The sequence below is a fragment of the Ambystoma mexicanum genome, chromosome 14, assembly GCF_040938575.1.
Source record: "Ambystoma mexicanum isolate Mex_15411 chromosome 14, UKY_AmexF1_1, whole genome shotgun sequence".
In the NCBI taxonomy this organism is placed as follows: domain Eukaryota; kingdom Metazoa; phylum Chordata; class Amphibia; order Caudata; family Ambystomatidae; genus Ambystoma; species Ambystoma mexicanum.
Window position 1 is genome coordinate 309,707,802 of NC_090940.1, and position 24,223 is coordinate 309,732,024.

General features: G+C 46.3%; 1 protein-coding gene across 5 annotated transcripts in view; it reads right to left on the reverse strand.

The window, feature by feature from the left end:
* Positions 1 to 24,223, reverse strand: part of DGLUCY (D-glutamate cyclase) — an 847,613-nt gene that overhangs the window by 202,954 nt on the left and 620,436 nt on the right. The window lies entirely within an intron of this gene.

Genomic DNA, 24,223 nt, shown 5'->3' on the forward strand with positions numbered 1-24,223 from the left:
AACTGCTAGCAGTGCTCAAAGCGCTGCAAGCTTTATCTGTCAGGCCAGACTGTACAAGTCCTCACAGACAGCACCACTGCCATGTTGTACATAAACAAGCAGCGGGACACACGCTCTCCAAGTGTGTCCAGGTTAGCACAAAATATTTGGAAGTGGGCCCTCAAGCCGGGCATGTTCCCAACATGGCAACATGTTCCAGGGGAGCACAATTCTCTGGCAGACTCATTAAGCAGAGATCCTCTACCCGAAGAGCATGAGTGGCAGCTCGACAGAAATATCCTAACCAATATCTTCTCACTATGGGGTTACCCCCCTTTAGACTTGTTTGCCACAAGCCAAAACATGCAATACCCAGACTTCGCATCCAAGTTTCACCAACACGTGTCCAAGGGGAACGCCCTGTGGATGAACTGGTCAGGGAAATGTGCCTATGCTTCTCCCCCTCAACTCCGCTACTGAGCAGGTTGGTGAACAAAATGCACCAGGAACAAGTAACACTAATCCTAGTTGCTCCTATGTGGGCGAGACAACCTTGGTTTCCACATCTGTGCAAACTGGCGATTTGCAATCCAATCAAACTCCTGTGCCTCTACAACCTGTTCACACAGCACGGGGGGGACAATGTTACACCCACACCCTCAGTCTATGAACTTGGCATCCTGTCTCCCGAAGTCACTTTTACTGAGCATTACTGCATTCACACCCATTCAAAGGCAGATGCACAGGTGGGACCAGCGGTGCTAAAACATCTATTTGCTGCTGTACCTTCTCTCAACCCACCACCTTCTCCAGAAACTGCTTGCTAATCTATGCATAGCATGTTATCTAAACAGATCCACAAGCCTGAGAAGGGATACATTACTCATTGTAATCGTATTTCTGATGCTTGTTATCTGCTTAGAATCAGATGCACCCACACTTCCTCCCCTGTGGAGTGGAAGGTGCATTGATGTTTTCTCTGGCTTGATCTGCTCTCATCTGCTTTATTACATCTGTACTCCCACTACACTTCATGCTACTTCATGTCAGAAACAAAACAGTCAGAGGGACCTTGATGAGTGAAGGACCATGGGTACAGTAGACGTAGCGATAGCATCCCTGTAGTTATGGTTAATTTGCTCAACCCATAGGAAGAGCAATTTTTGGGCAGCTTATAACATTTCCCCCCCACGCCCGGACGAATCCTCATGAAACTTTGCAAAAGGAGTATATGGACCCATCAGATTCATTCTGCAAGGTTTGGTGAGGTTTTGTGCAGGGGAGTTAAAGTTATAGGGGGGGGGTCCCAAAATGTGTGTTTCTATCCCATAGACGCAATGGAAAAAAATAAAGTTGCTCACGCCTACAGCATGCTTTTGTAAATTTGGCGTAAATATGTCCAGTAGTTTTTTTTTTTCAAACAGACAAAAATTAGGTAAAAAGATTTTGTGATATCTGGGTTCGGTCTGCAGACTCAATTCCATGTTCTGTCTGCAAATGGGCCTCCGATCGGCACAGGGGGCGGCATGAGGTCCGTAGATTTCAGACGCGCCCACTGATTGGACGGTGAAAAGCATGAGGCACGTCAGATTTTTGGAAACACCCGCCATGTTGGATTGGCGACAGCCCCCGTTGCCTGCGTACACTGTGGTGAAAGCATATTAAAAAACACAACATTGCACTTGTCAAACTAATGAAACAATCTCAGGGGAGCTGAGGGGTGACGAGGATGGGATGGGATATGGCCTTATAAAGCCCAAGAAATAGTTGTTTTTTCAACTATGATGTCTGGGAACAGTCTGGATGTCCGGGGCAGCCCTGAGATATTGGGGGACATCTATGCCTATTTCTGCATTACAGGGTTGTGGGAAAAGGAGTTTTTGGATGGCTTAGGACTTTGGAGCCACTCAATGAAACTGTATGAAATTTTGGAATTTCACTCTAAACCTGACTCTGAAGGTTCTGCAAAGAGTGGTCCTGTTTTGTCAAGAGGGTACAAAATTAGAGGGGGGGGGGGTTCCCAAAATATTGTAAAGGCATATACATTTGGTGCCACTTGATGAATGTGCACAATAGTTTGCTAAAAGATTTTAGACCTACATATGAATGTTTTATGCAAAGTATGGTGGGAGTTTGTCAGGAGGGGTCAGCATTAGAGGGGGTCTCAATGTTTTTAGATGGCTTATAACTTTGTTGCCGTATGACGAATGTGGTCAAAGGTTTTCAGAAAGTAGACCCAACCTTTAATGTTTGTGCAAAGTCTGAATGGATTTTTTCAAGTGGGTAATAGGACTATTATATGTATGTACATTTTGCCACTTTTCAAAATAATAGAACATGGGCGGATTTGCAGCAAACTTGTGCATGGAGCATTGGCTTGGACCTGAAAGCATGGTTTTGCAAATGTGTCTGTGTTTATGTTTGGAAAGTGTCATAATGTAGTTGATATAGTGATATACCGCTGGTGACTGAGGTATAGCCTGTGGCCATGGGCAGTGGCCAGATTGTCTGGGTCAAGGCCAAGACCTGGACAATCTGGCTACAGACAATCTGGCTACTGGCCATGACCATGAGGGAGCAGCACTAGGGTTAAAGTGGGCATGGCCACCAGGTGGTAAAGTTTTTCAAAACTGGGATAGGTTTGAATGGCAAAGAAAACGTGCTTGTGGTTACATGTTGAAGTGCTGGATGGGATTGCAGCACATATGCACGAAAGGGTCAGCAAGAACTTCAAAGTATGGTTTTGCAAATATGTCTTGTAATTTATTTTTCCAAAGTGTAAGAATGTAAGTAGAAACACTAGTGATATACATTTGGTGTCTGGGTAGTGGGCCTATGCCTCGGCAAACATAAATGTGTACTCTGTATTTGCTTATTGGGGAATGTGGAATGGCCGAAGCCCATGCCCCATGGATTTGGAGACTGCCCATGGTTGCAAGCCATGAGCACTGGCCAATGGTTACATTATCAGGTATAGTGGACAATGAGCTAGGATGTAGGGTAGGTGAAGTGAATAATAGGGGTGGTTTGGTTGGGCTGGGGTCATGGTTGAGCCTTATGCCGTAGGCAAATGAACGACTATTTGCATCCCCAGCATGCGTTGCTGATAACGACAGGCATAAGTATGTGTTGCAAACAATATGTTTCTTTAAAGGAGGTTTATAGTTCTTTCATAAAATATGAAAAGAGGAATACTTTATATACAGTGATGTAAAACCATGAAACATTTTCACTTATAAAAACCTATAAAATTGACAGAAAAATGTTTGTTAAAGGGATGTTACGGTTAAGATGCATCCTACCCTTGAGACTCCTCTGCTCCAGCAGTTAGCCAGTGGTGTCCAACCTTGGCATGCCTTGGCATTTCCCTCCTGGGTTCTCACGAGCACTTGCCCATCCGTACTGCCCTTCCTATTTATGCACTTCTCTCACTGCACAATGCATATGTGCATTCATAGGAGCACTGTGTACAATATTTTTGTATAAGGGAAATGCAGATTCAAAAGATTGTTAAGTGGCAGTTGGTGTGTGGAAGCTTAAAGTGGTCATAGGGTTATATGTATTGTTTTTTTAAGTGATTGGTGGATGGATGTAGGTCTGTTTGAAAGCAGGCATTGGGGGGGCGCTGTTGCGTGCGCCACAAGATGGCCGCAGCCTGAGAGGTGCTCTCGGCCGGTCGGCTGCAGGATCTGCTGGTGGCTCTGTGGGTGCCTGGAGAAGCGGCTCCTCCCCTCCCCCGTGGAGCGTCCGGACTGGCCGCAACCCGTCTCCCCCGAGGTGCCTGAACTAACTGCTGTCGGGGGACCGCTGCGGCGGCACCTGCTGGTGGCTCTGTGGGCCTGCGGGTGTTGGCTGCGGGGATGCCGGCCGTCTGGCCGTGGGTGCCTGGTGGGGCGGCCCCTCCAGTCATGGTCCGGCGCGGACTGGCCTGCCGTCACTGGACCCCATCATCCATGCAGGTGGGGCCACGTCCGCATCCCGTTTCACCGCTGGTGCCTGTACCATAGTGGAGCTTGCTGGCCCTCCCTTCTCCACCCGACCCCGCTGGTTAGGTATCCTGTTACGCGGTGAGTCTGGTGGCTGAGGGGGGTGCATTCTTACATCTAGGGCTGTCGCGTCTGGGCAGCTTGATTACCCTCTCTTTGACGGCAGATGGAGTTGCTGGCTGCCCCTGCCCTTTGGTGCTCTGGGAGCCCTACGTGCCGGGTGTGAGGTGTGGTGGCCCCTGGAGACACTATAGACTGGCTTATTGGGACACTGAACGACCTACTTGTGTCTCCTTGGGTTCCGCCCCCCCCCACCCTTTTTACCCTCTCTTTGACGGCAGATGGAGTTGTTGGCTGCCCCTGCCCTTTGGTGCTCTGGGAGCCCTACGTGCCGGGTGTGAGGTGTGGTGGCCCCTGGAGACACTATAGACTGGCTTATTGGGACACTGAACAACCTACTTGTGTCCCCTTTGGGTTCCGCCCCCCACACCCTTTTTACCCTCTCTTTGACGGCAGATGGAGTTGCTGGCTGCCCTTGCCCTGTGGTGCTCTGGGAGCCCTACGTGCCGAGTGTTAGGTGTGGTGGCCCCTGGAGACACTATAGACTGGCTGATTGGGACACTGAACGACCTACTTGTGTCTCCTTTGGGTTCTGGCCCCCCCACCCTTTTTACCCTCTCTTTGATGGCAGATGGAGTTGAGGTACTAAGCTGAGGGGGTATTGTGTGGGGGGCCCTGTGCGGAAGCTGTTGATTGCTCGTGCCCTGTGGTGATCTGTGGGCTCTGTGGTGCGGGGCTGCCGGGGTGCTTCGTGGAGTGCAGGGTGTAGTGACCTCACACGTCCCGCTTAGATCTGGGGACATCATAGACTGGTCCAGCGGTTTGGGTCACTGAGTGCCCTAACCACCCCCAATCAATCATCGGCGGGAGCCTGCTTTATCCGGACTGTTCCTCTGGGGGCTCATAGTGGACTACCCGGCTGTTGGAGTGTGTCGTGGAGTGCGGGGTGTAGTGGCCTCTTCTGGAGATACCATGGACTGGAGTAGCGGTTTGGATTATTGATCGGGGGCACTCTACTCATCTCCAACCACTTTTCGCAGGTATCTGTTTTATTTAGGACTTTTCCCCCGGGGCTCAGAGTGAACTGCCCGACTGTGGGGGGTCTGCCGCTCCGCTTTTCCCACCTTGGTTGGTGGGTGGTCCCCAGGTGGCAACGTTGGGACGCCCTGCGCGGTAGCACGACCTCGATCTCCTCTGGCTTGCTCTGCGTGACACATCACTGGTGGGCCTGCCTCTGCGCGGCTGTATCCGCGCCTTCAGCCCAGTATGGGCAATCAGAAGAAACAGGCTAGGATGGACCAGTATGCCAGGACGGATTCTCCGCAGCAGGAGTCAGAGAATGGCTCATCTCAGTTTGACTTCATGGCCCTTAACCAGACTCTGTTAGCGCTGAAGGGCAGTAAGGACAGCTTGGGCGTCAAAATTGATGCACTTACATGCAAGGTGGACGTGTCAGCCATACAAATCGAAAAACTATGTGGAAGGATGTCTGAGGCGGCGCATCGGATTGGGGAGGGTGAGGAAAAGATTGCTACGCTTCAACGCGAGGTGGCACCCCTACAACAAACGGTGGTGGCTAGGAGCGACGACTTGGAAGGTCAGTCCAGAAGAAATAATATTAGGATCACAGGGGTCGCTGAATCCACTCCCATTGACAATATGGAGGTATTTGTGGAGAAACTGCTTTGTGAAGTCCTTGATGATCCTCCTGTCACAAGCATGTTCATGGTGGAAAGGGCCCATCTCTCCCTGGTGGCGAAAACCACTCCCGGGGCACCGGAGAGAGCCATCATCACCAAATATTTAACTATCGGGATCGAGATATCCTGCTTCGTACTGCTAGGGAGAAATAAAATCGCTCCGGTGGGGTTCTGCTACAATTAGACTTTTCCCGGACTTTAGTCAACAAGTGCAGGATTTGAGGAAACCTTTCTTAATGGTGAAAAGTATTTTACGAAAGAAGGACATCCGCTACTCTATGATGTATTCCGCCAAACTCAGGGTTGTGTATCAAGGTAAAACTTTGTTCTTTACGACGCTGGAATCGGCAGAATGATTTGTCTCGGAGCTTCCAGAGGCGGTGGCCTCCCCCAGTCGGCCATCCTAGTCTGCTGGGCCCTGGAGACGTTTCTTACACAATTGCGCCCCGCCACCAGGGATCTCTGGTGGGCCTCGTGGCCTTGCTGTACGATTGTTGGTTCCAGTCACAAAGTGTGCTATTTCTAGTAGATCAGCTCGATATGGTAAATGAGCCTCTTGCTATTGGGAGGCACTGCGGCCGCCAGCACCCCCCATGCCCAGTGGCGCCTAAGACTTTGAGGTTGTATGATTGTTGTTCGGTGCGTGGGGGGTGGGTTCTGATGGCCGGTAGGTTGGGGTTTCTGGCGTGGGTCGGGGGAGGAGGGTTTTTATTTTCTTTGGTTCTTCCATTGTTGGGGGGCCATGTATTGTTGCTCCCAGTTCAAGGGGGTTGGTGGGTGGGTTTTCCCTTCTGGGCCGTAAATGCTTCTCTTGCGTCATGTTTTGGAGAAATGTCTGCTATCCTTTATTGGATGTCTTCATTGCGTCACAGGTTCTTCTCAATTGCTTCTAATTTACACTTAACGTGACAGCCCCACTGGGTCCCCACACTCCTGTTAATTCTGAGATTGTCCTGCTTACATGGAACATTCGGGGTTTCACCGATGCTAAAAAGACACGTCTCACCTGCAACTTCGTGCGGAATAACCATGTTAATGTCCTATGTATACAAGAGACCCACATTGGTAAGGACCACAAACTCCCTGCCCTGGCTGGGTGGGGGGTTCATAGGTATGGCTGCTCCTATTCGACTCATTCCTGGGGGGGTTGCGGTTTATATACATCGAACTCTGGAATTCAAACTGCATAGACAGGTCTCGGATAGTGAAGGTCGGTTTATTCTGGTGGCTGAGGAGATTGCGGCTTGGCCTGTTTTATTCGTTAGTATGTATGGCCCTAACTATGACTCTCCTGACTTTCCCCTATCATGCTCGGAACACCTCTGGACATTTACGGGGTACAAAATAGCTTGGGTGGGAGACTTTAACCTAGCCCTCTCTTCCACGTTAGACAGGTCAACATCAGCCCCGAGACCGCTTACTCGAGCAGCTCGAAAGTGGCACTCCATAGCTACAGACTATTCTTTGGTGGATATTTGGTGGTGGCATCATCCAAACGCCCGTGAATATACATACCACTCCAGTGTGCATGGGTGTTTTTCTAGAATTGACTGTCTTCCTGTCCCCGAATCTCTCTCGGTTGGCGGACAATACAGTGATTCTCCCTCGCACTTTGTCAGACCACTCCCCGGTATTAGTGAGGCTCAGAGGTCTCTTATCCCCGCCCCCCCAGGCAACTCCGTTGGAGGTTCCGAGCTTGTGCTCTGGAAGACGGGGCGTTTCGGGAAGATCTGCATCGGGCCATTACAGAATTTTTTCAGTTGAATGAGGGATCAGTTTCCAGCTCCGGTATTCTGTGGGAGACTTTAAGGTCTATTTGCGGGTTTGGTGTATGTCCCCTGAGGGGGAGGGGGAGCCCTGAAAAGCATTCGCAGGGCAATTGCTCGCATGGAGAAGGATATTAAAAATATGGAGCTTCTTTTGGGTAAATCCGACTCCCCCCTCGCTTCAGGCGGACTTGTCGGCAAAAAGGCGAGAAATTCGTTCTCTAATGGACAGGAAGGAAAGGTTCTTGGGTGACCCGGTGTTGCCGGCGAGATATGGGGAGGGAGATTGTCCGGGTAGGACCCTCGTCTGGCCCATATGGCAGGAGAATCACCTGGTTCCCATAATGGAAGTAGAATCCCCCATGGGGGAGACAGTCAAGGACGTGGAGGGGATAAATGGGGTATTCTGTCAGTTCTATAAAAAGCTGTACACTGACCATAGTTCGGCCAGGCATGATGACATCACCCAATACTTGGATAGGGTAGCTCTGGGCTGGCTCGACTCGGAGGTCGGGGGGCTTCTTAACGATCCTCCCACGGTGGAGGAACTTTGTCGAGTGATACAGTCGCTTCCGAATGGTAAAGCCCCTGGTACGGACGGGATCACGGCTGAGATTTATAAAGCTTTCCCTGATTTGCTTATTCCCCATTTATGTAACACGTTTGACGAGGCGGCCTGGGGGGTTCTCCCGGAGTCCACTCAGACGTCTTTGATCACGGTACTGCTTCAACCTAACAAAGACTCCAGGAAGTGCTCATCCTGTCGTCCCTTGTTTCTGATAAATACGGACAATAAAATTCTAGCGAAGATTCTTGCGAACCGGCTTCTCCCACATATGCCCGCTCTGGTCCTCCCGGAGCAGGCGGGATTTATCCCAGGTCGATCAACACAAAACAATCTGCATAGGTTATTTACTTTAATGCATAATGTGAACCCGGATGACCCTATCGCTGCAGTGGCTTTGGACGCAGAGAAGGCGTTCGATTCTGTTGAATGGCCTTTTCTGTTTGAAGTCCTCCGGCGCAAGGGTGTGGGTAACACGTTCCTCCACTGGGTAAGGCTTCCTTACTCGGCCCCTCGTGCCCTGGTATACACGAACGGGATCCTATCGACTCCTATTTATCCTAGTCGGGGTACTAGAGAGGGGTGCCCCCTCTCCCCCCTCTTGTCCACCCTGGCGATTGAGCCGATGGCCTGTGCTCTGAGGGAGTTTCATTCCCACTGTGGTGTGTTGATCCGTTCTCATGTATCTATTATTTCCCTTTGTACGGATGACATGCTGTTATACATAAAATATCCTCGGTCTAATTTACCCCCTGTGATGGAGGAAATATCCGCTTTTGGGGCCATCTCTGGCTTACAAATAAATTGGTCTAAATCCAAAGTCCTTCCACTCACATCGGGGGTCTCCTCGCAGGATGCCGGGGAGGCCTTTGCTTGGTGCCCACAGGGAATCCGCTGCTTAGGTATTAAGGTGTCCTCTACCCCCGCTGCCCTTAATTACATTATGGCTTGGCACCGCTTAGAGAATAGGGTGGACACCTGAATACGACTCCCTCCTTCTCAGGCGGCCCCCATCTCTTTATATAAAATGATTATTCTACCGAAATTACTATATGTCTTCAATAACGTACCAGTATAGCCCCCTATATCCTTCTGGAAACGTGTAAGAGCTCTGATGTCAATTGATCTGGACAGGGAAACGTCCTCGCATGTTCCTATGCACGTTGTGTTGTTTGTTTGCTCAGGGTGGGTTAGAGGTCCCTAATCTTTTTCTCTACTATCTTATAGCTCAGATTCAATATTCGACTTGGTGGTGGTCCCCCACGAATAACTGTCCCCACTCCCAGCTTGAAGGCTATTGCTCAAACCGATGACTTACGGGGCTTTTTTTGGGCCGGTCGGGAGCAACATGTGAGGGCGGAGGTTCAGCCTCTGGAGATCACATTGAAGGTATGGGATCAGCTGGCGAAATGGGCAGGGTTGGGTCAGTGGTACTCTCCGTTGATGGCCATATATAGGGTCCGCGGGGATCCCCCTTACATTCGAGCATGTTTTTATTCAGCACTTCCAGACCTTGTGCATCCATACGTTGGGGGACCTTGCGCCGCTTGGTAAATTTATAACTTGGGAGAAGCTTAAGTCCAGGAGTGATTGGTCTCCGATAACCATGCTATTGTACTTCCTTCTTCGTGAAGTCCTGAGATCGAGATGGCCTGATTTTCCCATGGCTCCGGCAGCTTCCCCAATCTTGGAATACGTTATAAACCCGGTTTCTACTAGAAGGGTAGTCTCATCCCTGTATGGTATGGCTCGATCGCTGATGCCCCCTCCCTCAACCCACTATAGGACTAACTGGGAGGATTGTTTGACACGTTCCCTGTCAGAGGCCCAATGGGGCTCTATTCTGGCTCAGTCTAAATCGATCTCCATCAACAACAGGTTTCACTTGATCCACTATAAATTTCTGTATCAGCTGTATTACTCCCCCTTGTCCTTACACAAATTGTTCCCCCTTAGGTCCTTGAATTGTAGGAGATGTCAGCAGACCCCGGCTGATTTCCATCATGTGGCTTGGCTCTGTCCTCTTATTCAAACCTTTTGGGTGGCCATAGCAGAGGTTATGGAGAAGATAATAGATGACCCTATACTGTTTACTCCTGAGACGTGGTTGTTGGCATTGGTGAAATTGCAGGCGTGTTGTGATAAACGCTTGGTGAGCATGGCCTCCGTGGTCGCTAGGTCGTTGGTGGCTCGCACCTGGGGGGCGGCTGCAGCCCCCACTTTACACCACTGGGTAAACTATATGTCGTTGTGTGAACGAAGAGAAACACAGTATAACCAGACACTTCCTCGCAGTGGTAGACCTAGGGACTATTGGATGGCCTTTAGGAGCTACATATCTGATGGCTTACAAGGTGAAAGTGCATCATCGTCTCAAAGTGCTCCGGAGACTACTTCGATACTGTTTTGATGGAACTCAGCTATTGAATATAAACGCTCTTTTTGTTTTGGTGTGGATCATCTTTGGGGCTTTCCCCCTGTAGTACTAGTGCACTATATGTGTTCAACTTGTTGGAACTTTGGCTGTGACTCGCTCATGCTGATGCATCACTACGGGTTATGTGTGGGCCCCGGGAAGGGAGGTTGGGTGGGGTGGGTGTTATGCCCCGTGTATGGTGGCTTTGTTGTATTGCATGCATTATAATGTAAAAGTTAATAAAAACAGTTTTAAAAAAAAGAGAAAGCAGGCACTGAGGGAGTGTTACAAATATAACATTAAAAAGGGTAGAAGGCTGCCCTGTGAGATGGTATGCATGTGCCATCCGGGTCTTTTAATGATCCATGGCCTGGAAAGGGGACTGTAGACACCGCAGAGAGTTATAAAGGTCCATCGATTATGGTCCTTATTGTATGCTAGAGAAAAGTATTTGGGACAAAAAAAATGTCTGTCCTTTTATATTTTTCTCTAGTATACAATTGTCCATTATTCCCATTAGTATAACACAAAATGCTAATGGAAATGTTGGAGAATCTTATTGAGTCTAACTACATTACTGAGAAATATAAAGTAGATGGAGTGTGTAAGATTATTCTTTTTTTAGTTCTATTTTTTAACTGTGAAAGATGGTTTCTAATGGAACCCTTTTTTGGTGTTTGTTTTGGTGTTTTTCTTTTGCAGGAGTGGTCAGAAAGTAAGGTGGGGGGATATGAGGGAAGACGCACCAACCAAAAATATGTTGGGGGATGGACAGGGGAAGATGTTGTGCGTGTGTTACATCTAAGGTAGGGGGCAGTGTCCCTCATGCTCCTTGATTACAGCTTCAAAAGCACTTCATAATTGCTCCCCCCTGCAGAGTGGTGTGTTGCAGCATATACAGAGTACTGTGTCTTCGAAAGATATGGATCAACAGCCTTTTTTATCGCATGCAAGGTAGCTCGAGGGATTTTGTGTCCCACAGAAGTAGGCTGTGTGGTTGAAGTATTGGCTGAGGAGGATGAGGTGGAGGAAGACTGCCTACAAATTGCTAAGAAAGGAACAACTTTTCTGAGAGCATTGCAGTGGTTGGATTTGGTGTGGCGGTGCATGGATGTGGTCCCGCAGGAGTACTGTCCAGGTAGTCTGTGACCGAGTACAACGTTGCACTCAGTGCATTTCACTTTGGTAGCTTTAGCCTTCGGTACATTCCCAACAGTGGTAAAGAACTGCCACACCAATGATTCTCTCTGGGTGCTAGCGGAAGGCACTTCCTCTACCTCATCCTCCAGCTGGTGGTAGTGGTGACTCTTGGGGAAGAGGTATGGCAATAGCTGATGCCATTTTTAAGATAAATAGCAGTTTTGCTAATATTCTAGCAAATATGTGCCGTGTGCTAGACTGCTAATGGATAATGAGTAAGAATAGGTGTAGGAGCTGTGCAAGGGTACATTTTGAGCTTCAAAGTTCCTAGATGAGCTGAAAAGTGCAGTTCCTAACTGTTCGCGAAGCACAGACCAGTTCGTTAGGTGCAGATGCGTCCACGAACACATCATCATCCCGCACGTGAGCGCATGGACACGTGACACTGTCTGAAAAGTCTGCGATGATGTCAGACATTCGCAAATGTCGACGAACACAAAATCAGTGAAAAAAGTCACAAAAAGTGTATAGAAGTGTTAAAAAGGATGCTAGAAGGTGGGGAATGGCAGAGTTTTAAGGTAAAACTGTGAATTGGACAAAAATGGTGCTATATTGGGGTAACTATGATATTAGCACGTTGTAGGAAATTTGCATGCACTGGTAATAACCCATGAAATTCACTGAAAAAAACGTTGTTAAAGGGACATTATGGTTAGAAGTAAAACTGAAAACCCACGGAAATTCCCCAGTTATTGTAAGCTAGACAGCCATAACTCTCGCCACAACCATGCACTACTAACACCCAGGACATGAAAGATGACATCACACATGTCATTGATGACATCACATATTAAATTAATTTTAATAAACAGTCCCTACAAGATGTTGAGTTTATAATGTTGGAAACAAGATGTTAGGGGCAATTGGGAGAACCATCATGCACTACTTAATGTATTAAAGAATGTACTCATGTAAACAAATCATTATATTCTAGTGTTGTTGTTAATAGAGGTACTTACTCATACATACATATAGGTGATGGTTGCAGCAATTTATGATAGTAAAATAATAAAATGCTGCCTTATGGGAGTTTTGAGTCTGGAAAAAATAGGTAACAATTTAAAACTTACCACACACTTGTGTTAGTAGAACAAATACATACAAAAATGCACAATGCATACAAATTAGAGGCACACACAGGGAAACTAAAGTAAGGAGAAAGAAAGAAACAACAGCACCAAAAAATTACAATAACATTATAGTTAATCATCATGTACACAAATTAATTGTGTGTTTGAGGCGTGCTTATTTCCCCATGGATGTGCACTATGAGCTCATATTAAACTCTAAGGAAAGTACTTTAAGAACATATAAAAAGGTTGTGTAGATATAGAATACTTCATACATGTTGTAAATTCTCATTGTCAGTAAAAACAAAAAACTAGCCTAATCATGTCAGTAAACAAAGACAGGTGGCCCAGATATGTGAGGTCATCAGCAATGTCATCAATGACATTTGTGATGTCATCTTTCATGTCCTGGGTGTTAGTCTTAGCAGTGCACAGTGGTGGCACCAGTAATGGTTGCTTAGCTTACCATAACTGGTGAATTTCTGGGTTTTTTCGGGTTTTGCTTGTAACCATAACGTCCATTTAACAACGTTTTTTCAGTGAATTTCATAGATTTTTATTAGTGCAACGTAACCATAACGTCACTTTAATGTTTTATCAGTGAATATATATATACACCATTCAAGTATGGGTACACAAATGATGCATCAAATGTATTCATGCCACAATTAGAGCTCGATTTCCTTGGCACCTTTGACTGCAGACCTTTGAGATACCTGTGCTACATTGATGATATCCTCCTGATTTAGACTGCCGGGGAACAGGACCTCCTAAACTTCCACAGAAGATTTAATGAATTCAACCTCAACCTCCAACCTCAACCTCTCCTACTCTCCTAAAAAAGTACATTTCCCCGGCACGACCATAACAATAAAAGATGGGCAGCTAAAGACTGCAGTATATTGCAAACCAACTGACCCTGCCAGCTACTTGAAGAGTGACAACTTCCACCTAGTGCACACACAACATGCTGCAACATTCAGCCAAGCATTAAGGAATATGCTCAGACACAACAGATCAGGATAAAAAACATAAAAACTTGGAGATTAGACGCCATAAACCGTGGATACAACTACAGAATTGTGGACAGCCAGATTCACAGGGCAACATGGATCCCCCCTTAGCAACCTATTAGAATACAGAACGAAGGAGACACAAACCCGGGTGCCACTTATAATCACATACAAACCAGAGCTTGAAGCCCTCCACAAGATTGCTCTCCACCCCATCCTACAACAAGGTTTTTCTGCTACAAAGTGTAAAAAATAAACCCTGCAAAAGAAACCCTAGCTCTCTGTGCATATGTCAATTTCAGTGGACCTATGCCTTGAACAGATTGCTGTGTGGGAGAAACTGACTAGGGCTGCAAACAATGTGTGGAAGTCAGATGGAAGAGAAAACCGAATTTGAAAGATACATCCCAGCAGAATTCACCATGTGTCAAAATGTGCTTTTGCAAATAAGAAAAATGTCTGTTTAAAAGTTTAATGTTGAATAAGGCCCTGTCCTTGCCTAGCAATGTAAAGGGGGTTTTGCTGGGAAACATATATGGGATGTTTTATTTCAACAGACTTGCTTTTGATTCAGAACAAAATAAAGAAATAAATGCATTGACTGTACTGGGGAACCAGCCAAACAGGTTTTCTGCCATGGCTCAAGGGACATTTGGGTGCGGACAACAGGAGTGGCCTTCCCCCAAAAGGGGCCACAATGGATTTCTGGGACACATACGTGTTACTTTTTGCCCTTGAAAACTCTGAATGGACCAAGAGGCAGCATATCACATGTTCGTCAGACTTTTGTCTGGGCTGTAGCTTGAGATAATAGATTCCAGGACACTCAGGTGTGAAATAAAAACAAAAAAGCCAATTCCAGAGCAGCTTTGGAAGTTATGCCCTTATTTGGTAGACAATGCTGGCCATCTGGCTCAAAAGGCTATTTTATTAATAAACTTTAAGACTTTTTATCTCCGCAATTGGACAACGCAGTAATGTGAAAGTTTCACAGTTTAGATATAATTTAGGTGGCTTTAAATTAAGACGTGGTAGCCTTCACTGGCATATTGGGAACAGAAATGGCAGAGAATTGGATATACTGAGGAAAGTGTATATGGTGCCACTTTGAAATTCAATACTAACATGCCTTATGATAATATGTACCTATGTATAAAGATATAGAAATTTAGGTAAAATATTTCTCACTGAAAATGATGAAAAATTATTAGACGGACGAAACAAAGTCCTACACATTTGGGAGTTGGACTGCCATGCTCTGTGTGAAATATGTAATCTGCCTATCGTAAGTTTAAAAAGTGTCACAAGGAACGATTTATGTCATAATTGATTTTGTGCAAAAATGACCGTGGGATGGCTTTTTGTCCCTCATAAAACACAACCCCATAAACTGATTCCCCTCCTGGAGGAAGCGACCAACATAGGCTGACCTATCCGGTTCTTAGGGGAAGGTGTAGCTTAGTTCTGCCCAACAATAAACCCTGTGATGTCACCCGAATTATAAAAAGGGGGGAAGCATAAAGAGACAGGACACTCTCTCCTGAATTTCCAGTGCCTCCGTATCCAGACATTTCAGATCCACTTTGCAAGATTCCAGACTCTGCTGCCAGGCTAAAGCATAGCTGACCCTATCCAGGCAGGACCATTGATCCAGAAACCCCAGTAAAAAGCCCAATAACCAGGGGGAAAAGCTGTGGTACCCTTTTGGGAGTATCCTGTGACCAGACTGGCTTTTTGCCACTACCTGCAGGCCCGCTGTACCCTTGCCATCCAGTGACCAGACTTGCCCAGCTGTTCTGCTAGGAGAGTCCGCCGCCTTGCTGTGACCAGAGCCTTTGAGTCCAGAACCTGGTTGGCTGTCCCAAATCCCAAACTCAAGTGCAGATAGTGATTATTTCCCCATCCCACAGCAACACATAGTGTAATGCATCGACCTTGGAAGGTTTGATACCGATGGAAGTACACCTAACATGGATGCTGGAAACTTCGTGTAGCGGTCTATGCATCATCCAAGATGGCCGCCAGCACGTATTTACGCACAACGCACCAGTGCTCCGATGCGTTGTATCGAAGTACTTTTGTATATCTTACCAGCGCTGTGTTGCTGAATATCTCGCTGCCTATTATTGCTTCCTGTTGCTTTTACCTCTCTCTTCTTCCACTATCTTACACAGAGGTAAACATACTATTTTGGGTAGCTTTTCTTTATACGGTTTGATCCCTGTTAATCGCACTTTGAGGTTTGTTCTTAAACTCCTCAGTCCCTGTATCTTTCCTTCCTGCTAAGTACCTTGTTTAACTTTCTTCCTGGCTACCGTTTCTTTTCAACTTACTCCGTTTCTTCCGCCTGGAGTTTCCTCTCTCTAGTTAAAGTCTAACCTTCTAGGCTACTCTAGGCTACTAATCATCAGTTCATTGGATCACTGCCTTGGCGTTCTTCTACCTTCCGGCCAGTTTCCTGTGCTCCTATTGTGCCTCAGTTCCTTCGGCACCACCGACTACTATAAACTGCTTTTTGGACACAAATTCTCACTTCCCTCGATCATACTACACCGAAGAAGGAACTGGACTCGCTTCTACTCTTCTATCCAACCTGAAGAAGACCGTTCACACAGGATTTTTTCAGCTTACGGCTTTTTCCTTGGAACAGCGGGTTGGCTCCTGGGAGGCTCCTGGGATTTGGTTCCTATCCGGTCACGGTGGCCTCCGGGGAGTCACGCCTGTACTTGCATCAAAGAAGGAGTAAAGAGATCAGAAAGACACGAAGGAAAGAAGACGGAACTCCGAGAAGATTCCGCCGGAGATTCAGGTGAGGAGGAGTTGGAAAGGGGAACGAGGGTTGCAAGTTTTGACAGTATACAACGCCCAAGGACAAAGAATGGCTACTCCAGAATAGGTTCAAGAAATGTTGATATGCAGAATCTACAGGCTGAAAATCAAGCTCTTCGTCAGCAAGTAGCAACTCAAGATGAAGGAAGAGGTGAACTACCATCGATGCCCCTGTCCATTAACAAATATGATGGTGACCCTAAGGGAATGAAGGAATTTCTCGACGCTCTACTGTATATTTCTCTTTCAGAAGGAGGAATTTTGAGTCAGGTAGATCACGGGTTGGATTCCTGATAGCTAATCTAACCGATAGCGCATTAAAATGGGCAACACCTCTAGTTACCTCTGATGATCCTTCGGTTAATGATTACGACTTATTTGTTCGCAATTTGAAGACTAGGTTCGAAAGACCTGAGGTTCAGTATTCTACATATGAGGCTCTTATGGACGTAAAGCAAGGTAACCAAGACGTACAGACTTATATTTCTCACTTCCAAAGTTTGGCAAGTTTAGCAGGATGGCCAGACACTGCGCAACAGACCATATTTCGAAGAGGATTGCACGAAGATATAAAGGGTGAGTTGGCACGGCTCGAAAGACCCGAGACGTTCTCCGATCTGGTTTCCTTGGTACTCCGGATATATTTCAGGTTGCATGAGAGACGCCAGGAGAAACGGAAGGATCGAGGACTCCAATGGAACCCCCAAGCTGGTCCACAACTTAAGGATCGTGTTTCTGCAGAGGAACCAATGCAGATTGGTGCAACCAGAGGACCCCTGTCTTCTAATGAGAGAAGACAAAGGAGAGAACACAATTTGTGCATGTATTGTGGCTCTTCAGATCATCAGTTGAAAGATTGTACAGTGATTCCATCTCGGCGTTCGGGAAACGCGCAACCCCAAGTCTACGCAAGGGAGACTACGGGGAAGGTGGCACAAACCCTTGCAACACCACTAACACAGGAGAAGACAACCGACTGATGATATTTCAAGTATCATTGAACTCTACTAATGGAGCCTCAATTCCGGTATTAGCCATGTTGGACTCCGGTGCTGCAGGCAACTTTATAGACTCCTCATGGGCACAAGACAAGGGTATTCCGCTCAGGTAGAAGAGGAAGCCCATTCCTGTGGAAGGTGTTGATGGACGTCCACTGTTGTCAGGACCTGTTACTATGGAAACATTACCCTTGCAGATAACCATGAAGAATCAAACTGAAGAGATAATCTTTGACACTATCAGGGCTGCTCATTTTCCAGTAATACTTGGCATTTCTTGGTTGAGACTTCACAAGCCTTCTATTGACTGGAGTGCTAATCGACTGAGTTTTAACTCAGATTTCTGTGGAAGGAATTGCATCAAGGAGCAACGGGTTGAAGTCTCTGCTTGTCCTATCAACCAGTCTACAGTTTCTATTTCTGCCATTCCCGTTCAGTATCAGGAGTACAAAGAGGTTTTTGAAGATGTTGTTCCCAAACTCCTCCCACCTCACCGACCTGAAGATTGCAGGATAGACTTAAAGGAAGAAGTCTCACTACCCTTCGGTAGGATGTATCCGTTGTCCCAGCAGTTGACCAAGAAACACCCAAGAAGAACAAGAAAGTGCTATCAGACTAACAAGATCCAAAACACAGCAACAACAACAAGCTCCAAGGTAACACATCTATGATGAACCTCTCCAAGTACATCCTTTCTGAACATGATTCAAGAAATTCTGAACAAAGGACTTTCCTTTGCACCGGCCAAACATACCAACTTTGGGAATGCTCAAATTGATCTATTCAAGTACATCAGGAAACTGAAGCTGAAGAAATGTTTCTCTAAGCAAGTCAAGTGGAAACAACCTAAATCTGTAACAGTGCCTCTGAGCACTCTAGACATGGAACACTGGAATGCACCCACCTCTTGACAAATTTGGATCAATCACCAGAGAGAGAAAGGCAGACCATGTCACAGACTATGCAAGATTTGAACATTGAGGAAAGCAACCTAAAAATACCAGAAATGAAGCAGAAATCCAAGTGCACCCCCAACTTACAAGAGGACAATGCAATAGACATCTTCAGTCAGGCAGTTACAAGAGACCTCCAAGCATTAAAGGACCGCCTGAGATCAAATCCCTCGAGGAGACCAGATAACATTACTAGTAAGGAACGACTCGCACTCAAAAGATTACAGGATAACCATCAAATCGTAATCAAGGAAGCAGATAAGGGTGGCAACGTGGTCATAATGGACAGAGCTGACTATGTCAGAATGGCCATCACCCACCTAACCACCCCAGGTTGCCATGACACCATCAATAAAAACCCAACTAATGAAATCATAACGGGAGCAAACAACATGCTGGCCAAATGGCATAAACGTGGACTCCTGTCAGACCATGAAATGAAGTATCTGCAACCTTCACACCCCAGAATGCCAACAATATACTTCTTGCCCAAGATCCACAAGAAGTTTGACCCCATACCGGAAGGACGACCTATATTGAGCGGGATAGGATGGATCACTGAACCTCTAAATAAAACAATGTCTTGGCGCCTGAGGTACCTAAGATACCTACTTTCTTACGTGACACCATGCATACCCTGCTGATTCTACGAGAAATTGTATGGAACAATGACTACACTCTGGTTACTCTCGACGTTAAAGCCCTATACACGTCCATAGACCACGGACCAGCCCTCAAGGCCATTGACTTTGCCTTTACAAAAGCATCAGCTTTGTTCTGGTCGCACCTGGAGCTCACAAAAGAACTTTTGGAACTTTCACTAACTAATACCATCTTTTTATTTGACCAACGGTACTACAGGCAAACAAAAGGCATAGCCATGGGGGCCACATATGCACCCTCCATGGCTAACCTTTTCATGCACCACTACGAGCAAGTACATGCCTTTACTAACCAGGACTTTAACAAACTGATCCACACTTGGATAAGATATATTGATGATATCCTGATGATTTGGCAAGGAACAAAAGAAGAACTTGACGCATTCAAACTCTTCCTGAACCAAAATAAGTTTGGCATTGAACTAACAGGCTCTTCAAGCAAGGAAAACATTGATTTTCTCGACATTACCATTACACCAGCAGGTACAAGGCTCACTACCTCGACCTACAGAAAACCAACGGAAGTCAACTCAGTCCTGCATGCTTCAAGCTGCCACAAAAAATCTATAATCAACAACCTCCCCAAGGGGGAATTTCTCTGAGCCAAAAGAAACTGTAGTGATCAGCCAGCATTTGGAAATGAATGTCCAATACTCAGCAATTGTTTCCATGAGGGAGGATATCCGGAGCAATCGATTCTAGCAGCTGTAACCATGGCTAATAACAGAGAACGTAGCACGCTCCTGATCCCCAAAGTACACACTAACAAAGAGACAACAGAAGACAGCCAAATACGATACATCACTCAATTTTGTAGCGACAGTCATCGAGTACAGAAAATCCTCAAAAGACATTGGCACATCTTAGCAATTGATGAAGACATTAAGGCATGGATCCCAGACAAACCTACCCTAACCTATACTAAAGCCAGAACACTCAAAAACATCCTCAGTCCATCTTTCATGGCACCAATCCCTAAAACTGACACCAACTGGCTCACCAGCAACAAACCAGTAGGCTTCTACAAATGTGGAACCTGCTCTATGTGCAAATTCGCCACCACAACTAAGACGGTGATTTTCAGCACCACTGATATGTATATAATTGGGCAATATATTAACTGTAAATCCAAATTTGTGGTTTATGCCATCAACTGTGTTTGTAATCGCAAATATATTGGAAGTACTAAGAGAGAGCTCAGAACAAGGATCCGGGAACATCTGAACTCCCTTCACTCTCAGGACACCAGATACCCACTGGCACTACACTGGCAGGAAAAACACCAGTGGGACAACAAGGAAGATATCACCTTCCTGGGTCTGGAAAAAATACCAATCAATATAAGAGGTGGAGACAGAGAACTCCAACTACGTCAAAGAGAAGCGAAGCTGATATGCAAATATCGAGCTGTTACTTTTGGATTGAACAGTGATCATGATTTCCATGTTTTCTTATGAAAGTGTATACAAACGTAGGAAATCTTCATGTTTTACAATTCAAAACACTTCACAGTGATATCATGTCGGATCTTTCAATTATGCCACCACACCTTGTACTCCATCACCGTAGTGGTGGGCAGTTCGCCCCTCCAATTCTTTTAATTGCCTATTCACCCTACTGTCCTTCCCTCCCCCTTAGTAATGGGCCCATTTTTGCCCTCCTTACCACCAACAACATGCCCATTATCAATCCGATTCCACACATGCCTTCATCATCATCCCGCCCAGGGTTAACCCCAACTCTGTTCTCAAGGATAAATCACTCCCCATTACGCTCCAACAAATAGGACCTTCAAATTAGCACTATTTGCGCCTCTACCACTCTCGTGGTCACTATGGTGGAATGGATTCATTCCAGCACCAATAATAACAACACTACCCGTGCTCAACCCAGCACTATGACACGTTCTGGCCCAGCAGCCAATCCACGGGCCATTCTCAACGAACGAATCACATCGCTCGTTGACGGAACCAACCGCAGCGCTCCTTCCTTTTATTCAGGAAGTTGTGCGCTATTCCGGCATAGGATCCTCGACCACACGACTCTAAGCACCAACACTGCCGAACCCGGCCACAGGTAAGCGTTCCGCATGACACTCACCGCGTCACCGCAGACTCAAGTTTCCATTTATTAATCTTTTCCTCACAACGGCACTTTGCCCTGCTTAAATTCGCAGCGCCTCGTCTACTGCTACCAACTAAATACACGAATTTCATAGCAGTACCCACACCTTTGATAATATTAAACAGGCACCTCAACCTGGACGTCGCCTCGCACAAACCCCAGCCTCCCTTTCCAAACTAGGCACCGGCAAACTATAACACACGTATCAAGTGTGGCCCTACACCCACCAGGCTTCTACGCACGGCTAACAGTCCATAAGTACGCCGCTCCGGCTGACCGGCTGTAACGTCCTCACTTTTAAATCATTGACTCAGCACCCGCAGAGGCACTAAACGAATGTTTCAGTCCACCGACCTTGTTCCAAACCATTCCTGACTCGGGCACTGACCATAATAAGTAGCTGCACCTTCCAATCCACGGCAGTTAACATGTGTAGGCACAAGACATGACCACGGCGCGCAAACGCGAGACACTACAACGATGCCCACCGTCCAACTTTCCAAGGGTCCCATCCCCCCTTTATTTCTTTTTCTGTCCATTTCCTTTCAGAACGGCTACCCAGCCCACTGCCACCCACACATGGGAGGACCAGCTCACTGCACCTTGAAGCTCACCCCATAACTCAATTGGGTAAGACTTCAGAAACTTTTTCCTCTACCAGGCTAATTTGGAATTCTCTCTAGCCCTACTTCTAACCAAACATAACCTCTGTCTTTCTGTTCTTCTCCCTTGGTACATTGCTTCTTCTCCTGCTATTAATTGTACTGCAAACTGGCATTTCTATTTTTACCAACTGTTATTCGTTGTGTACAAATTAACTATACTTTGTCACCATCACTTGCCATCACCCAACATGGTAAATCACCTCTCCTGGGTGTCACAATGTGTTTTTCCTTAAATCGCAATTGGTTTTATTCTTTGTAACTGCCTATTAATGTATGCATAATGGATGTAAATTGAATATCCTCAATACAAATTGGCCTTGAATGTCACCTCACTGGGTATACCAAATCACTACCACACCAACTCACAAAAAATCACAGCCTTGAAAAAGACTTAGGTTGAAACGCGCGTCGGCTGTGTAACACATCATCATGTTATAAATGTCACCTTTTATCCAATGATGTCTTTCATTGGTGCTGACTAAGGAATAAAACAACCTCATGTTTGACAACAAAACTTGACTCATCCATTATCTGAGAAAGCTGCCTACCAGCAATCACCGGACTAGCTAATCCTACCTGCGCCTCACAGGACCAGAGTTTATCAAACCCCACAAATCTTCTAAAAAATCAGGAACCCCAGAGTTAGTCCCTTGACAAACTAGGACTCAGGCTGCAGGTCTAACACAATCAACCATCGAATAAGAGGTGCACAGGAGTGAGGGAGTCCCGTCGTTCAAAAACTTCACCCATGCTAAAACTACCTGTCTTGAAAGAATATCTGGACTCCAATCTCCAGAACGATCTGATTTGGAAGTCAAGATCCTCCGGAGGTGCATCACTTTTCTTTGTAGCAAAGAAGGGAATGAAAGAACTACGCCCATGTATAGACTATCGAGAACTAAACAGAATTACTGTCCGGGATCGTTATCCCATTCCCTTGATAAGGGACATTCTTGAAGCTGTTAAGGACTCCAAGATCTTCACTAAGATCGATCTACGCGGGCTTACCACCTACTCAGGATCCATGCAGGCGATGAATGGAAGACCGCTTTCCGAACACTGTTGGGGTTGTTCGAGGATTGTTTGATGCCGTTTGGATTAGTCAACGCCCCATCGGTGTTTCAGCGGTTCATGGACCACATTTTCGCTGATATGCTAGGAACTTCCGTAGTAGTGTACTTAGATGATATTTTGGTCTACTCTTCCACTCTAACTGAACATCGAACCCTTGTTAAGGAAGTACTGCAGAGACTCAAGGACAATCGTCTGTACGCTAAGGTCGAAAAGTGTATTTTTGAGGCTACCGAAGTACCTTACCTCGGCTTCATCTTATCCTCTAATGGAATATGGATGGATCCGGATAAGGTAAAGGCCATTCTCAGGTGGCCTGAACCATCTTCTCCTAAGGATATACAAAGATTTCTTGGCCTGGCTAATTTCTACTGTCGTTTCATTCCTCACTTCTCGGAGATGGTACTTCCTCTGACATTTCTTCTCAAGAAGGGAAGTGTTTCGAATGGAATCCTACCGCACAATCAGCCTTTTCGGTCCTCAAGAGACTGTTTACCACAGCTCCGGTACTTATTCAACTGGATCAGTCAAAACCCTTTATCGTGGAAGCCGATGCTTCAGGCGGAGCCCTCAGAGCTGTGTTGTTACAAGAAGATAATGAAGGAGTAGAACATCCCATCGCCTCCTACTCGCGTACTCTTACAGTCAGTGAACGAAACTATTCTGTACTTGAGCGAGAACTTTTAGCAATGAGAAGAGCTTGCGAGGAGTGGAGACATTTACTACAAGGGGCCACATATCCATTTCTGATTTGCACTGACCACAGGAATCTGCGGGTTCTCCAGCAGATGGAATGCCGCAATTCCCGTCATGCCAGATGGGCATACTATTTCTCCAACTTTGATTTCCAGATAACATATATAACAGGCTCACAAAATGGAGTAGCTGACGCCCGTTCAAGAAGCTGGCCGGAAGATCAAGGTATGGAGGTCAAACCTACTGAGAAGGAAAGGATGTTGCCTACCACAAGATTTATAGCAGTGATCAACTGCTTTCTTCAGAAAGTTAAGAAGGAATACAAGACATGGACTAGACAGAAGCTAATGTCTAAAGGTCTTCAAGAAAGAGGTGGATTATGGTTCTACAATTCGTCTCTCTTTCTCCCTTCTTCACAACTTCAAGCCAAGGCACTACATTTTTGTCATGATCTCCCATTAGCTGGTCAT